We start from the raw sequence: 17,502 nt of genomic DNA, 5'->3' as shown, positions 1-17,502 counted from the left end.
TTATGGAATTAAAATGTCACTATTATCCAGAGTCATGAAATAATGGTTCTAGGAAATAATCATCAATGGATGTTGTAAAGCAGAAGGCATACATTTAATGGGAAATTTACTAATGGAGACACAGAGCTGATGGTGAATGAACCCACCAATCGCCTTGGCATCACTAAAAGTGAGAGTCAGAAACATCATTCTCCTCATGATATGATGGAACAGGAAGCATATAGTCCCAACTTTGATTCATTTTCTTAAAAGTTTGAACTTGAATCTAATCAAGCCTCAAGTTCTAACAGTTTAGAGGAAATAGAGAGAAACACGTTGAAGTTTACTACAGGAAAGTAAGTAGTCAAATCTTTTGTCTACAGGACAAAAGAACTCATCTCCCCCCAAAATCAGTAGCATTTATCCAAAAGGAGAGAGAATATAGAATAGACATAGCTACTAAATGCTGCTAAATGTGTGGATCTTTTTAGGATCTTCATTTGAACAAACCATCTTTGAATATAACTGTGTCTAGATAATTTCCATTTGCTTTTCCAGAACCACTCTATACCCTACTTGACTCCCTTTGCCCCAGGTTACTAGTCTTTATGAACTAAAATGGATCAGCTAACTATGACCTGTGGGCCAAATCTAGCCAGTGACCTGTCTATGTAAAGCCTGTAAGCTAAAAATATAAATGTGGGGGTGCCTTGGGTGGCTCAGTTGGTTCTGTGGCCAATTCCTGATTTTGGCTCAGGTCATGATCTGATGGTTGGTGAGATCAAGCCCAGGTTAGGCTCTGCACTGACAGTGTGGAGCCTGCTTGGGATTCTCTCCTTCTCCCTCTTTCTCTGCCCCTGCCATTCTCTATCCCTGTCTCTCTCAAAAGAAATAAACAATTTTATAAATAAACAAATAAATGTCTTACAATTTTCTTTGTCACTTTTACCTCGGTTAAGCTGGGAAAGGGGTGGTTATACAGGGGAAAAAAAACAGAAAAAAAAAAAGAATATGGGAGAGAAAGAGTGCATGTGACCCACACAGCTGAAGATTTTAACTGTCTGGCCCTCTGCAGAACAAAGACTTGCCAACCCCTGTACTAATGACTTGGGATCCCTTGTCCTCTGAATTCAGATTGAGTGTGGCCAGTGGGAGACACCAAGAAGAGCTGTAAGGGTGAAAGGAAAGAGATTAAATGATTTATTCTTGTATCTCTTTCCCTCAGGCTGACTTCTCTCCAGCTTCCAGGAACCCGCCACCCCTGGCTTCTTTGGCCCTTCGGGGGGATACAGCATTTCACGACTGCTAGCCTTCAGGCCCTGCAGCATCCCTTGCTGATTTTCTTTAACCCTGGCCACAGCTTTGTAAATAGTCCTTTTATTTAAATCTCTTCAATTATCTCTTTTGGATAAGCCGTCTGCTTCCCACCAGGACCCTGACTACCAGGACCACAGACTATGTGCTTAGATCACAACTTTGTTTGGCATGATAACGGCATGGTGGCTATGTTGGAAAATGTCTCCAGATAGAGATACGTTCTGAACTATTCATGGGTGGCATGACACAATGGCTGTAGTGTGCCCTTAAATACTCCTGAAAAAGAAGTGAAGAGATAAATTAAACCGAAGACATTTATGTATAGAGGATCACATACCATTGGGTGTATATGGGGATCCAGTATACTATTTCCTCTAGTTTTACGTACATATTTTAAAACTCATAATATAAAGGACAATTGTACTTTAATCCTACATTTGCTATTGAATTAACTAAAGGAAAGAATAATCACATTGAATGATTGTTGTTTTTAAAGAGCCAACAAAGATTACAATAGGTCTTATGGTTAAGAACAAGAACTTTCGTAATAAAGACCTGGGTTTAAATCTCACTTTGGACACTGATTGAGTAAGTGGAAAAGCTCTCTAAATGCTTCCCCGTCTCATTTTCTCATCCATAAAACACAGATAATATCATCGGACTATTGTTAAAACAACCAAATAAGAAAATGCATGCAATATGGGTGATACCTAGGAGATGCTTAGTAAATTATAGTTGATGCGTCTATTAATATTGATTATAATAGCTCATATTCAGAGCATAATGGAATTGAATTTGGGATCAGAAAGAGAAAAACAGTAAAGATGGAAGCTACCAAGAATAGTTTAATAGATATCTGTGTCCTCTGATATAGATGGGATTTTTTGTGAGATTTCTTTTCACTAGAGACCCTAAATTCTTTTACAGGCTAATTGAACTGTATCATTTGAGGTAAGTGCAGTCAAAGCTATTTAAATAGCATGTAGCAATTAGGAAACTAGCTTAATAGAGAAAATCTCAAAGGGAACCGAGTTTTTCCCCCTATTTGACAGAATGAATGTTTTAATACCTTAATAGGGACGCGGCATTGGTTCAAACCTTTTAATTGGGATGGTTTTCATTGTAATTGCATGGAAAGTTAAAATCCCATTATAATGAGAACATGAAGAAGCACAGATGTTTTGTAATTTCACTTTATGCCTGTCCCTCTGAATGGCTCAAAAGAAAGATCTAGTGATGTGTTATGGCACACATTTGTTTTAATATTTGGCTAGAGGTTCCTGATAAATTATTAACTGATCAACACGATGTCGTGTGAAAGGGCCATAAAACAAAATTATGTCTCCACTGAGATAAGGGAGAGGCAAAGATGTGCTTATTAGCGGTGTCTACACATGAACGAAGAATGACAAATTGAAACAATTCTGCTGGTAACCTCAAGTCCAAAAATCACTCTAACCTGATATATTCACTTGATTGAGGAAGAATTGCTTGAGGCTTTAAAATTTCTAAATGATTGTTCTTATTTCCCCCCTCACATTAGTGCAGCCGTGTCTGCAAGCACAGATGGCCTGCCCTTTGTTTTACCTCAAGTGATCTGGCTCTTGAAGCTTCCCATTTAACTGGGACCAAACGGGCTCCCTCGGGAGTCTTGGCTCTCTATCCAGAGGCCTTCTCTTAAGTGGCGCCACTGGGTTGTCCCCAGTACCCCACTGCTCTCCACCTTTCTAGACACAAGTCACCAATCCCATTTTCCATGACACACTCAGGTTGTTAAAGACTAATACATTTAAATTTGTAACTTTTCGCGGTGCCCGGGTGGCTCAGTCGGTTGAGCGTCTGACTTCAGCTCAGGTCATGATCTCGTGGTCTGTGAGTTCGAGCCCTGTGTCGGGCTCTGTGCTGACAGCTCAGAGCCTGGAGCCTGCTTCCAGTTCTGTGTCTCCCTTTCTCTCTGCCCCTCTCCCACTCATGCTCTGTCTCTTTCTGTCAAAAATAAATAAATGTTAAAAAATTTTAAATAAATAAATAAATAAATAAATAAATAAATAAATAAATAAATTTGTAACTTTTCCAGGGAGGTCAGAATCTCAACAGGAGCCCAGATCTTACGTGTAAAGAGTATGGAGCTCTAATAGGTACAGTGTGGGGCTCAGCTTCTGTTGGGGACGGTGGTGAGAGAAAGTGGATCATCACAGGGGGAGTTCAGGCTTGGGGACACTTGGTGCAGTCATCAGAAAGAAGGCAGCCTCAAGCCAGCCCACATCTACCCACGACACACAGCCTCTAACAGAACCAGGCCTCTCCACTCGGTCACTGAAGTGGAACTTGAACACCACACAAAACAAGCAAAACCTGGATTCACTCTAAAGACAGAAATTCTGCATGTGACTTTCTCATTTAACATCTAGAGGACATTTATCTCTGTGGTACCAAAATGTTTTAGTGCACGGTGCTATCTGATTTTCTGACAGACAGCCATTTGTTCGCTTGGCCTCTGTGATTTTTATAAGAGAGGGAGGAAGCTAAGGAGATATTAAGTATAGCTATAAATGTCACGTGACACAAGAAGCTTGCTGTTCACATGTTTCAGGCTCCTTAGAAGAGAGATGTGTGATAAGCTATTCCTTCAGCACATTTCCCTTGGCAGTTCAACAGCTTCTCTCAGGAGCTAATCTTGGTAATATCCTAGTGGAGACAAAAGGCTTACTGGTTTCCGTGTCCCAGGTTATATGTTTATATTCAACAGAGATCTTTCGGAAATAATGTTTTAACCCAAAGTGGTGATCTTCAGAACACTGTTCCCAGGTACGTCGATAAGTATGCCTGGAAAAAGGACCCATGGGTCAAAGAGTTTAGTGAATTCTGAAATCAGTGCCTCCTTCGTAGCGATTCAAAATGCATGTCAGCAGTTAAGGCTCTGAGAAGTCCTGCAGTAAAGAAAACTATTTGACTCCATATAACCCAACTTTCACCAATTTTTTGTTTGCATGTTTATTTTGCAAACAATGTTTGCAACATTGTTCCAGAGAACACATGTTTATAAAATCCTGGTTAACTCAGTGGCCCCATTCCATGGGCCATAAATCTTGGTGATAAAGCACGGGGTACGGGCTCCCCAGTGGGAGAGTAGGGAGTAAAAATGAGGACCTACCATGAATCCATATGTTTACAAAGCATTATCTCTAAACCTGATAAACAATAGGGCTCATAGATACATGGGTGAGTATTTTTCCTTATATTAAGGTGTTCTTATAATTTATTACATATGAATCCATGTAAAAGCACCACTGAGATTTTAGTAGTTTGTTTTGCATCTTTTTTCAATCATCGGAAACTGAAAATATAGCTATTAATAATGTGGGATATCTGTAATATTTTTTGATGTTAAAAAGGCTTCTTTGTACTACAGAAAAAAGAAAAGGTCGGGAACCATTGCCTTCACCCGAAGGAATGACTCTAATGGTTGGAAATTCAGGCAAAATGCCAACAGATGGGGAGATTCTGAGGACACCAGCGCTGATTTCTCCAAAATCATAACACACAGCGTCACCTGGTCCACCCAGGAGCAGCCTGGGTGTGTAGAATCCAGCGCTGTGGACAGAGCCCTTCCTTCACATCTCCTTGAGGCCAGGGTTCTGTGGGGTGCTCAGCACAGCATGCACAGTGAAACTGATGTTTCTGGATCCCAGCTGTATAAATTGCTGCAATGGCCAGATGTGACCGTCCTGACCCCGTTTGTGTGCAGCATGCGCATGCAACCTCCATGACCCCCAGGGACCCGGCTGGCTCTGGGAGTCTATGACAGCAGAATTCTGCAAGTTGTGCATCAGAAAGTAAGACAGACTCCCATGTAAGAGGAAAATCGTATTCACAGATGCCGCTCTCCAAAGAGAGGGCAAACGCAGGTCTATCCAATGAGAGCAAGCTCTACAAGGCCCTTAATCATGAGGATGATCACTCGGTCAGCCCAAGAGCATGGCCAGCAGGCTACAACCTCATTACTCTGCAACCACTGCAACCCCGATGCTGAGGTGACCATGGTGATTACCATAGCAGGTAGTTATGCTAATAGCGTATTAGGTGGCTTTGGATCTCTTGTTTCCGCTAGGCCAGCTGATAGACAACATTTAATTTTGTTCCTGGTGTAGGAAAATCATCACGGCTCTGCGGTTCGGGCTTTCACAAACCCTCTGGAGGAACTGAACTTTAAGAGAATGCCCACATTTAAATCATAGCCCCTCACTCTGAGGTCGAAAATGCAAGCCGACCAGGAACACAACCGGACGCAGCCAGATTCTGCTTTTGCTCTTCGGAGCTGGTGTCCGCGCCCTGCGGAGGTGGGTGAGTCAGCGCTGTTGGCAAGGGCAGTGCGCGAACTCCATCTGGGGAAGGGAGGCCTGTCACAGGCAATCAGGAACTCTTGGACTCTAGTTTTTCCTAACGACTCAGTAGTTGTTGACCTGGAAAGAATCCAATGCAGAGGAGCAACTTTTTTATTTAACTCCTCATTTTATCCTTAGCTGCAAGCTTTTGACCTTTTCATCTGTGACTCTGGATCCAAAATCTTTGATACCTTACTTTGCCAGGTTACTTCTCCCCTCGATGGTTTCAAATTGCTCTTGTCATATGGGGTCTACAGTTTCTGGTGATTTTTCTATGAGGCATCTTCCAAACCGTGGTTCTAAAGTTTTCATTTTTGAATCTTGTTTCAGGGTCTCTTGGAAAAAAACCCGGCATTATAGCTTTAGATGGATAACAGTGAAAAGACTAAGGAGACAGAAATTCAGCAAACTTCCATGGATTTTAGCCTCAGATTTCTTTCAAGAGGAACATGATTTCTTCCTGGTTCTGCCTAGTTCCCATTTTATCCATTTGCAGATAAAAAAAATAATTAACATTTATAGCTAAAGGTCTCAGCATAGAGCCAACTAACAATAATAAGATTGTCAACATAATAGAAAGCACCAGACCAGAACGATATGCACTGGAGGAGGCACAGAACAGAAAGGAATGAATCAGTCAATGATTGAAAATTCCTGGCTATAGCAATACAATGCCAGGGATTTGCAAGAAAACTGAACATCCCAATTAGAACTTAAGGGGTTTTCAAATATTTGGATTGATTGTAAGCAAGATGTTTTGTTTGTGTTTTTTTATTTTTTGGTTTTGTTTTGTTTTTAGTTTTATGTGCTAGGGATTAAGGAGACAACAGTCTTTCATGAAAAAGTTTTCATTTACCATCTTGGGATTTACTAATTCTTTACTCATTGGACCATTTACCCAGCAGTGACATCATTTTAGATTTTGACCATGTGTGCAGGATAGTAAGCACTTTCTGAAGGACCGATTCATTTGGCTTTGTCATTATGTGGGGTCTCATGAACATGTTTGCTCGGGCACAGAGTTCTGCTGGGCTGACTAAAGGTTTTCAGATGAAAACATGATGTTTGACTCTCTGGGGATCTGGACAAACCAGTTTAGCTTCGATGAATCCAGGCCTTATTTTGTTATTTGTTTAAAAAATGTGGAAAAATTATCCCTTTCAGGAAGCCGGATTAACGTATTGCCAAGAGGGAGAGACCCTGTGTGAATGAATAAGGAATGGCTGAGGGAAGATAATAGTCTTATGTGTGTCCTGTTTAATTATTTACCTAATTAATTAGTTAATTATTTAAATTTTTTTAAAGGAGGCTCCATGCCCAACATGGGGTCTAATACAGAGCGTGAACTCACAACTCTGAGATCAAGACCTGAGCTGAGACCAAGAGTCAGCTGCTTAACTGACTGAGCCACCCAGGCGCCCCATATGTATTTTTTAAAAGGCACTTCAGAGGCATCTGGACACTGAGCGAAGACCACAGGGGTGCCGTACCCTTGGGCGTTCAACGTTGATTGGGAAGCAGGCTGACAGACTGCAATGTCGCTCACCCTGTGCTCCACGGACCATGTTCCTCTGAGTGTTAATAGATGTGTGAAGGAAAAAGTGCACCATGCTCAAGGAAGCCTGGAAACTGCTGGGTTGCACAGAACTAAGCAGGCTTCTTTATTGCAAAACTTATCAGAGCCTTACGTGTACTTGTTTGTCGTGAATTTCCAAAGAGAAGAATACAGTATCAAATTGCCAAAGGGAAATTCCTTAATGACAGGACAATCTTTTAGAGACATGCCTCTTAATATCTCCCAATGAGATGTTTCTAGAAACCCATTTTAGCAAGTTTTCATGTGGTGCAAACTCTTGGCTTTACAGCAACAGATCAGAGTGCAAATCCCAGCTCTGTCTCCTACTAGCTGTGTGATCTTAGGCAGACTGCCTCCTAGTATGAGTCTCAGGCCTGTCGGTGTAAAATGTAGATTTTGATCAGTACAGTACGGAATTTTCATAAGAACAGCAAAAAATGGAAATTGACATTGTAAACAGTAAAATACAAAATAAATCTTAATTCATATTATCGTTATTTCAGGTGATGCATTATGAAAATTATCATCACATATTTACATGGACAAATTTTTCATCTAGAAGTATTAGTTTTGTTTTAATTAAGGACATTGCCAATAAAGCTGATACTTAACTGAAGAGGTGCGTTCTTACATTTGACAATGTTCTGCAAAGCAGCTTGTTTCTGAGTACCCCCAAACAGTTAGCAAAGAAGCCCCAAAGGAGTACCTTACTTTTTATTAAAAAATAGCTGGGAAAAATCGGCCCAATTCTACCCACAAGAACATTGCAACCAAGTCCCTGAGTGTTTGGAAGGAACACAGCTAGTTTAGGATTTATGTCTGCTCTTTAAAGTCTGAAATAAGCTGAATTGTGTAAACATTTTGGCACAGTATGCAGGGAGTTAAATACATTACTCTTGGCATTATTAACAGGTGGTATGGGAATAAGTTGCTATGGAGAGTTCATGCTGCAGTGTCAGCAGAAGAAAATGTATTTTATAGGCTTATAGGGACAGAGGAAGGGGGCGACAGAGGTTCCGTAAGGTCTGATGCATGAAGATGACTGCAAAATACTTTCCAGCTGTCACAACTGCACATGGGGTTGGATGATTTCTTGTCGTGTTATGAATGTAAACGCTATTCAATTAACTGGTTCAAAAGCAAAAAGGTTGTTTCTAAAAGAGAGCAATTTCTAGGCACCTGAAAAGCCTGCAAACCGCTGTTATTTTCCAAGTTACTCAGTCTCTTGAGAGAGATCACCTCCCTTCCAACAAAGGCTTCCTAGTGCTCTGAGGATATAAAAATAGACATACAGGGAATATAGTCTCTTTAATAAGCAGGGCGGCTGTCAACTTCTACAAAGCTCAGCTTGGGTCAGGATTCGGTAAACTCACAAAGAACCTCCATTTCCACCAGCCGCCCCACTGCCCAACAATAATGCAAGAAAGACAAGAAGGAAAGAGCTTAAACCACAGGAGGACAAACTTAGGTTGGGATTCGGAAAGAGTGTTGACCATAGCATGGAAGACAAGGAAAATGATGGAATCTCCTTTTCTGAAGCATATAAGGCAAAAGGACCCAATCTAGGGTGATTGAACAGTCTCTGCAAGATCTCTTTATACTTTTTGAGAATGAGCAAAAGGAAACCATTTGTTGCCAGACGGGGAGAACCAAATATTCTCTACTGTGGTCTAGGTGCGAATAGAATCCAACACTGTGCCTGACAAGAGGAAAAACAGTGCTGGGAAGGAAAATACATCCGTACAGCCCTGGTCATCCTGAGCATGAGTAGGCGTGTACAGAGAGCAGCACTGGACACAGGTTCAGAATTGTTCCATGTGCCTTGTTCAAGGCCAAAACACCTGGGGTTTCCTCTGGCTAACTCTGTAGGGATTTTTGCCAAGCAGGTGATGAGTTCTCATAGTCCATATTATTTCATTATCCCCGTGTGAGGGATGAAAGGTAATCTTTTTATTAAGCTAACCCTGTGACTACAGCTCTCTCACTCAGGAAGCCACATGGCCCCTTTCCAAATATCTATCTTCCAGTGCTGCAGAATTCCCAAAAGCCTCGGAGTTATTGGCTATCTTCGCTTTTATGACATGACACAGTCACTGGCAATGGGCTAAGGACATTTTAGTCTAGGGGTTGAGAATGTTGGCTTTGAGGGGCACCTGGGTGGCTCAGTTAGTTAGGTGTCCGACTTCGGCTCAGGTCGTGATCTCATGGTTCATGAGTTGGAGCGCCGCACCGGGCTCTGTGCTGACAGCTTGGAGCCTAGAGCCTGCTTTAGATTCTGTGTCTCCCTCTTTCTCGGCCCCTCCCCCGCTCATGCTCTGTGTGTCTTTCTCTCTCTCTCTCAATAAATAAACACTGAAATTTTTTTTAAAAAGAATGCTGGCTTTGGAATCTATGAAAAGCCTGAGTTTCGGCTCAAATCCCTGCTCTGCCACTTAAGTGCCCATGTCGTGCTGGGCAAGGTACTTAATGTCTCTTCACCTTTGCTTCCTCATCTGTAGTATGGTGACAACCACAGCCTCTCCTTCCAGGGTTGTTGTTTTTTTTTTGTTTGTTTGTTTTGGGGTTTTTTTGTTTTGTTTTGTTTTCAGGATTACATGAGATAAACTATGTAAAGTACAGTGACTGGTACTTAGCAAGTACTCAATACATTGGAAGCCAGAGGTTCCTTGCTCTCTGCAAAGAAAGGATTGCTTTGGATGCTTGCCATGGTTTTGTGAAGACACCAGGCCCCATCCCACGGTGGAAGTTACCCAACGTCTCTCTTTATTAGAGAGAGGAGACGTGAAGAAGCACTGACACGTATGCCCAGCTCCCCCGACCTGCATTCCTAGAACTCTCCTCTCACCTGCCTCTGGGATTAGGATCGAAGGCCCAGGCCAAGCACTCTGATCTCGTTAGCATGTACGACAGCTGAGCTGGGTGAGGACTCATGCTTTCATCCGGTAATTTAAATAACTATATTTGAGTTTCTCACAGTATGTTTGGGATAGCACAGGACCTGCCAACATACATCTGTGTTTTTCAGATGAGAATTATTCAGTTGGCAGAAAATCCACCCAAGCCATTTTAACCAGGAAATATGATTACAGCGTTGAAAACTGTCATTTAATTTGTTTTAGTATTCAATCTGTCCTTCTGCATCCAGAAATTCTACACCCAAGCAGTGATCAAATGAGGTCAATTTATATTTATTGCAGTGGCAGCGGATGTATAATATACCTACTGTGGTTCCGCTGGGCATGGAGATTGCCCAGGAAAAGCCTGAACATGAAGGCTTTAACCACAAACACAAATTCGAGGCCTCCCCAGGTTCCAGCTTCTCACCACACGGAAGGATGTTCCCTAACCTCTGGCTCATTTCAGTTCAGACCTTCTTGATCACTTGTTTTGTGTGAGCATTGCATAAGGGCCAGGGTCCATGACAATAGGCTGATAGGTTTGGTTTAGGAAGAAACTACTCTTCTGGAACCACATGCCCGATGGGGAAGTAGGAAACCAAAACTGGCTGAGTGCCTACTGGCAACAGGCACTTCATACGCATCATGTGGCTGAGTCTTCCCAATAACCCTGTGAGGACGTGCATGTTGTTACACTTCTGGAAAAGAGAAAACCTGCTAAGAGGAGTTCAACAGTTTCTCCAAAGTCGCAGAGTGAAAGTGGAAGAACAGCCATTTGCACCCATACCTTCCAGAATCGAAAGTCTAAGCGCTGTCCACCTCAAGACGAAAGAATCACCATCGTCCTAGTCTCCAAGATGAGACTGTACCCTCGCTTTAAACCTCTCAACTCGCTTGCTACACCAACATGGCTTCAGCTGCCAGCCACAGAAAATCCCGACTCCAGTGAGCTTCCGCAGTAAGGAACTGTGTTATCACACATGACAAAAAACGAAAAGATTCATCTTCAAGGCTCCATCGTCACATCTCCAACTTCTCTTGGCTCTGCCACCCTCTAGGCTTTGCCTGATACCAAGATGGCGATGCACAGATTCAGACATCACATCCAGACATGTCAACATTCAGAGGCAGAAAGTGGGACATGTGTAATGGTGCTTTCCTCTTACAAGTAAATGAGACATTTTCCCAAGCCCCAGGACAGCTTACCTCACATCACCCTGGTTAGAACTGGATGCATGCCCACCTCTAAACCAATCCCTGGCAAATAATTATAGGCTAAGCAGGATCTACTCACTGGTGCCTGGGATGGATGGAGTCAGCTTCCTTCCCCATGTTGAGAATGCCAGGATTATGTGAAGGAGAGGTACATTCCAAACTGGGAATTCACTGGGAAGAAATAAAACAGAAAGTAAATGCTGGGTTTGCTTCACTCATTCCATATCTCCAAGTTCTGCCTCTTCTGTTTCTTAATATTTCCCATGTTTTTTTTTTTTTCTTATTCCCTCTGCTCCAATTGAAGCCCTTTTAATCTTTTCTCTAGGGTATTCTGAAAGCACCCTAGCTAGGCTCTCCACCTCCAATTCCCCCTTGGGTCCATGGCACATCAAGCTTCCCAAGGTGTACTATGATCAATTGTCCCTTTTCTCCAGGACCCACAATGACTCTCAAGAAGGCATTGAAGACCTTCTAAGATTCAGATTGAATTTCTCTTTCCAGCTTTATCTCACACAAATTCTCACTCACGAATCAAAAGCATGTACAACTCAATTACTTTGAACAGGTAAGAAGATAACTGTTTCAAAGGGACAAGGTGAGGGTGAAGGGAGCTCAGGGGTACATTACCTTTCATGTTAATTATAAGCCATGTGTTAGGACACTGGCCCAGCATGGAGAGATGAGGGTAAGCCCCATCCAGTACTATTCTAATGATATGCCTCTTTGTGACACCTTCAGAAACAATTTCCACCATAAAATTACAAGATGATCCTGACATCCTTTCAGACCACTGTGGGTCCAGATCCACCCAGATCCATGCTGCCACCCATCAGAGACACCTATTGTTTTACCGATGCAAGTTCACCAGTGACTCTCCTGAGGGGCAAGACTTGGAGAGAGACATTTCAGGGGTCTTGGCCTTTGTTCTTGAATTATCCCCAATGTTGGCATAAAAAATGATCTATTATAGAGGTAAATTAGGATACCGTGATTGGCTGAAATTCTCTTCAAATCCATTCATCTTCTGTCATAGGAACGTGTGTCCTCCATGTCTCTCTCCCCTACACACACACACACACACACACACACACACAAGCTGGGACAGTTGTGACGTGAAATTATGGAATAATACATTGAATATAGACACCAACCTGGCAAAAAGAATCTTCAGAAATTTTACTCATCTCATGATTCCCACCAATAATTCAGAGGACACACGATGCAATATCTCTAGCCCAGGTATTTAAGAATTATTCTCCTATTCACTTTCCACAGCCCATCTTGGTTTAGCCCCACCATTGCCCTACCTCACAATCTCTAAAGTAACCCACTTCCAATGGAAAGCAGCTGAGGGATGTCAGGGGACATAAAATGATTGAGTTTCTACATGTAACTATTACCACAGATGAGAATAGTTCATCTTGGGGCAGGGGGGAGGAGAGGGCTGTTTTCAGAGGCCTCTTTTGATTGTGGCAATAATAAGTCATCCCCTACTAGGGTCAAGGCACTCCAGCTTCTTAAAATGAGGGGACATCATTCAGAATCACAGACCCCTCCCTGATGTCCAGAATCATTAGATAAAACCTACATCACAAATATGAGAGGTAAAGAGCTGCAGGACTATTACAATAAATGTTCTGAGGAAAAAGGGCACACAGGTTTGCCAGTCCCAATGATTTCTTTCTTCTTCAAGGAGCTCCTCACATCCAGACAAAGCTGAGAGTTAACGACTGAATGAATTCTCAAAATGACTGACACCTAGGACCTCTACCAACCCCCATGTGCTGCGCCTATCCACACCCCCATCACACCCAAATACCTATAGCAGCAGGTCTGTTATAGGTACAAGAAGAAAAAGGTACTGAGGGTGAAATTACACGAAGCACGAAAGGAGCTGCTTCTTAGTACCAGGGATTTAAATTCAAACATAAACCTGAAAGGTTCATACCGTCTGCCCACTGCTTCAGCTAATTCTTTAGCGTTTGCCTGATACAATGCTATGGCTCTTGAGAGGTCTGGCTTTCAAACTAACCAGTGCTGCCTGCTTCTGGCTGGGCCATTTTTACGTTCTGGTCTAAACTGAATCTAGAGTTAAACAAAAACAAATACCTGTAAACTAGGAGCTTCTGTCTAAATCTTCAGAAGATTTGGAGTTGAAATTGAGTCACCCATGGAATGGGACCCTCCACTGTTTGTTGCATGTGAGCTGAGGTGTGACAGAAAGAGTATAGTGCAGACATTAAGGTCGAGGTTTGGGGGAGCCACCCAGGCCTGGGTTGATTCCTGGCTTTGGCACTTAGTAGTGATGTGGCCTTGGACGAGTCATTTATTCTTAGTCCCTCCATCCATAAATTGGTCTATGCTAGTATCCCACATAGACAAATGAGATCATGCCTGCAGGGCACTGTTCCAAACAGAGTGAGGTCTCCATAAACAAAGCTGCTCTCAATCACTATATTGTAATTATCAATCAGTTATCCCAATTATCATACAGTTTAATTATCACATAGTTGTAAAAAATTCACTCGACTTAACATCAGTCCAAATACACTTTAGCCATAGTCTCCTCTGTCTCTCATGTTTTCCCTTGAATAAAATAGGTTTTCTGTGCATAGTTCTTCTTACACAAGTATTTTGCTGCATTTTAAATTTTAATAATTATAACATTAAATAATACCAAAAGTGAAGCCTAAGAAGAATGGGGGGAAAGAAAGAAGAGGGAAGACTATCAAGAATTTATTTAAAAATCCATTTGAGGGGCGCCTGGGTGGCTCAGTCGGTTAAGCGGCCGACTTCGGCTCAGGTCATGATCTCGCAGTCCGTGAGTTCTAGCCCTGTATCAGGCTCTGTGCTGACAGCTCAGAGCCTGGAGCCTGCTTCATATTCTGTGTCTCCCTCTCTCTGACCCTCCCCTGTTCATGCTCTGTCTCTCCCTGTCTCAAAAATAAATAAACGTTAAAAATTTTTTTTTAAATAAAAAAAAATCCATTTGAAACAAGGACTTTTTTAGTGAGTTAACAAAAATCCCCCTCAAAGAAAGTAAAAGCCCAGATGGTTTGACCAGTTAGTTATACCGTAATGGTATGACCTCAGTACCTAACTTGACAATGATGTATAGGAAGAAGGAAAATTACAGACCAGTCTGTCTCATGAATACAAGTATAAAAATCCTAAACAAAATATTAACAAGCAGAATGCAGAAAAACATATAAAGGATGACACATCAAGATGAAAGTGGTTTCTCCCAGGAATGCAAGGTTGATTTCATAATAAAAAATATAATTTCAGTAATTTTCAGTTAATGTCATTCACTTCATTAACAAATGAAAGAAGAGCAAAAAATAAAATTATCCCAACAGATACAGCAAAAGCAGTTCCAACATTAACACCCAATCATGACTTTTTTTAACTCTTAAAAAATGAAGCATTATTGGGGTGCCTGGGTCGCTCAGTTGGTTGAGAGTCTGACTTCAGCTCAGGTCATAATTTCATAGTTTGTGGGTTTGAGCCCCGTGTTGGGCTCTGTGCTGACAGCTCAGAGCCTGGAGCCTGCTTCTGATTCTTTGTCTCCCTCTCTCTCTGCCCCTTCTCCTCTCTCTCTCTCTCTCTCTCTCTCTCTCTCTCTCTCTCTTTCTCTGTCTCTCTCAAAAATAAATAAACATTAAATTAAAAAAAAAAACACTAAGCATTATCAACAACAACAAAACCAAGCTCATGGATACAGAGAACAGGTTGGTGGATGCCAGAGGCAGGGGATGGGGGCAGGTGAAATAGATGAAGGAGATAAAAAGCTACAAATTTCCAGTTATAAAATAAATAAGTCATGGGGATATAAAAAACAACAACAGAAAAAATAAAAGCTAGGCATAGTAGGAAATCTGTTAAAAGAGTTTCTACCAAAAACAAAAACAAAAAAAACCCACAAAACTTCAAGAAGCATCATATTTAATGATGAAAAGTAAAAAGCTTTGTCTTTGAGATTGGAAGAAGACAATGATGGCTGCTACTATTAGTATTAGAAATTAGTATCTATTAGTATTAGAACTTCTAGCCAGAGCAGTTAGGCAAGAAAACAAAATAACAGGTATGGAAATAAAAAGAAACAAAGTGTTATTACTCACAAATTATTTGATCCAGTTCATGGAAATACTAAATAAACTACAGACAAGTTATTAAAATTAATAAGAGAATTTAGCAAAGTTGCTGAATAAAAATCAGCATACTGAAATTAACTGTATTTCATATGCCAGGAACAAACAGAAAATTAAATGTTGTAACCATTTACAATGTTGTCAAACATACGAAGTATCTAGGAATACCTATAACAAGACAGTTATAGAGAAAATTATAAAAGTTGACAGAGAGATGGTTTGGTGTTCACAACTATGTTTGGTTTTCTTCCATCCTATATACTTCCCGGCTCCTGGTGTTATCAACATGACTTGCTTTGAGTGAAGGAAGATGAGTGGAAGCTTTAAGCACCAGTGTGCTATTGAGCTATCTTTCCTTCCTACCACCCCTGAAACCAGCAATGGTCCAGATGCTGATGCTTCATCGGCTCAGGCTGCCGAGTGAGGATGACACAGAGGAGATCCCCGGCTGACCTACAACGGACAGGTGGCAGAGGCAAGAAATAAACCTCGCGCTAAGTCACTGAGGTTTTGAGGTGGGCAGTAACCACAACATAACCTGGCCTATCCTGTCCATTACAGACATTACAGACTCCTCAAAAAAATAAAAAGATGATCAAATTCAAGGATTAGATTACAAAACTTAACTCGATAATCAAAAACACATCAATTCTTGTAAAACAATTTAAATAGAACTTGATAATCTGATTCTAATAATTAAAAAGGTCAAGAAAGGTAAATCACTCAAAGACGAACAAAGGTGAGGAAACTGTCTTTCATGATGTGTTATAAAGTTACAGTGATTAACACAGTGTTGAATTGGCACAGGAAAAGAAAAAGACTGATGGGACACAGCCCAGAGCCCAGAATCAGAGCCACACATAAATGTACACTTAACCTATGGTGGAAATCAAAGTAATGAGGACAGGATAGACTTTTCAACTTTTCCAAGAGAGATACTGAGGCAACTGTTTATCCACAGAAGAAAAAATGAAATTTGGCACTCAAAAGTAGTGAAACTCAAATAGTCAATAAATTCTTGAAAAGATGCTCAGTTTTGTTAGTAACCAGATGAATATATGTTTGAACAAAAATAAGACATCATTACGCATGCATCAGATAGAGAAAAAAAAAACAAGCCACAATATCAAGTGTTGCTGAGGCTATAGAACAATGGAATGGAAACTCTCATCTGGTATGGGTGGGAGAGTAAATTGGTATAACTCTTCGAATTTCTGTTTGGTATCACCTGGTAAAGTTGAATGTGTGCATATGTTATGATCCACTACTTGCACTCTTCACTAAATACACTAGAGAAAATGCTGTCTGTGTGCATTCAAAAACGTGCACAAGAATATTTAAAGCTCCATTGTGAACAATGGGAACAGCCCAAATGTTAAGCATAAGTAGACTGGATGGGATAGTTATACAATAGGAATACCATACAGCAGTGAAAATTAGTAAAATACTCTTAGTTCACAATCTGGCCCCTGTTCAAAGAGGGCAAGGAGAGACCAAAGAAAGAAGTGAACCACTTCAGTTCAGCAGGCAGAAGGTTTAACAGGCAAGGGAATTCACATATGAGACTTGTCTTGAGCAGCTGTGAGACAAGTAGATCTCCACACCTTCCCACCAGAATTTTAAAAGTTGATGTAGAGGCCTTACTGAGATTCAGACAGGTATACCATACAGAGGGTTCCAATGACACCTTACTCTCAAGAATGCATCCTTGAAATGGGTCTGCTGGGGGAATGGTGGGACATGTTCCCTTAATAACCTAACCAATTACATCAATAAAATGGATAAATCTCAGGAATAAAAAAATCCTAGAAGAGTTCACACAATGCAGAATTATTCCATTTATATAAACTAATGAACATGCAAAATTATTTAGAGATACAAACATTTTTGGTAAATCAGTAAAGAAAAAAAATATCGTAAACATTAAAAGTCAAAAAGGTGGTACATCTGGGGAAGAGACAAGGGTATACAACTGGTAAGGG

At 41.2% G+C, this 17,502-nt stretch overlaps 1 long non-coding RNA gene across 10 annotated transcripts in view; it reads right to left on the bottom strand.

Moving 5' to 3' along the window:
* LOC111556558 overlaps positions 1 to 17,502 on the bottom strand; it is a 415,573-nt gene that overhangs the window by 283,080 nt on the left and 114,991 nt on the right. For all 10 annotated transcript variants that reach the window (XR_006585899.1, XR_006585905.1, XR_006585900.1 and 7 more), the window contains one exon: positions 11,449 to 11,540. This is a non-coding gene — a long non-coding RNA (uncharacterized LOC111556558). The remainder of the gene's footprint in view (positions 1 to 11,448; positions 11,541 to 17,502) is intronic.

Source organism: Felis catus, chromosome D1 (assembly GCF_018350175.1).
Source record: "Felis catus isolate Fca126 chromosome D1, F.catus_Fca126_mat1.0, whole genome shotgun sequence".
Lineage (NCBI taxonomy): Eukaryota > Metazoa > Chordata > Mammalia > Carnivora > Felidae > Felis > Felis catus.
The sequence above is the reverse complement of the archived record's forward strand: the minus strand, read 5'-3'. Positions and strand labels throughout refer to the sequence as shown.